The 733-nt window shown below is 55.7% G+C and overlaps 1 non-coding gene across 1 annotated transcript; it reads left to right on the top strand.

Moving 5' to 3' along the window:
• The first annotated feature begins 389 nt into the window (after window positions 1–389).
• On the top strand, window positions 390–498 carry LOC112060509 (U6 spliceosomal RNA). Its single transcript, XR_002889799.1, has one exon. It is a non-coding gene; the product is annotated as a U6 spliceosomal RNA (small nuclear RNA).
• Window positions 499–733: the final 235 nt, after the last annotated feature.

The following is a 733-nucleotide window of genomic DNA, read 5'->3' as shown; positions in this document are numbered from 1 at the left end:
TGCTGAGTGGTTTGGGTGATTTGAACAAGACACTGCTCAAAGAGGATTTGGCCGTAAACCCTGAGCAAGAGTCAGGGTATAGGTGTGCTGCCCCAGGAGCAAACTGGGAAGCAGACAATCACAAGCTGATGCTGGCCTTGCTCTGGTCTGGAAATAATCTGCACTAGCCCTACACTTGACACAGATGGCTTCCCCTCGTGCACCGGTGAAACCATCGCCGTGCTGCCCACACCTTGCCACTGCTCACCCACTCTCCACCCCATGGGAGTGGCGGTCTTTCAGCCTGCCTCTCCCCACTGCACACGATATGACTAGCGGTGCAAAGGAGCGAGGGGGTGTCTTCTGCATGGTCACATGAGGAAGACCACGATCTGGCCTGGAGGAACTTCCTGCTCAACCTTCAGCACCACATAGACTAAAAATGGAATGATACAGAGAAGATTAGCATGGCCTCTGCGTCAAGATGACATGCAAATTCATGACGCATTCCATAAGGCGCTGGCCCGGTCTGATATAGCCAATCTTTCCCTGACTAGACACCAAACAAAGTACCTAAGGTTGGTGCTATCCATCACCGGCTCGGACTTCCTGGGCGCTCCGGGGAAAAAAATAGGGGGTGCTCACCACTCACCAGCCACAGCTGTTTGGCGGGGCTACGGATCAGCTGTTGGGCAACTGGTGGGAGGGCGGAGCCTAGTGAGCGGGCGGGTGGGTGCGGGGCCTCAGGGGAGGA

This window comes from Chrysemys picta, chromosome 21 (genome assembly GCF_011386835.1).
Source record: "Chrysemys picta bellii isolate R12L10 chromosome 21, ASM1138683v2, whole genome shotgun sequence".
In the NCBI taxonomy this organism is placed as follows: Eukaryota; Metazoa; Chordata; order Testudines; family Emydidae; genus Chrysemys; species Chrysemys picta.
Note: the sequence above shows the minus strand (reverse complement) of the source record. Positions and strands in the feature narration are given on the sequence as shown.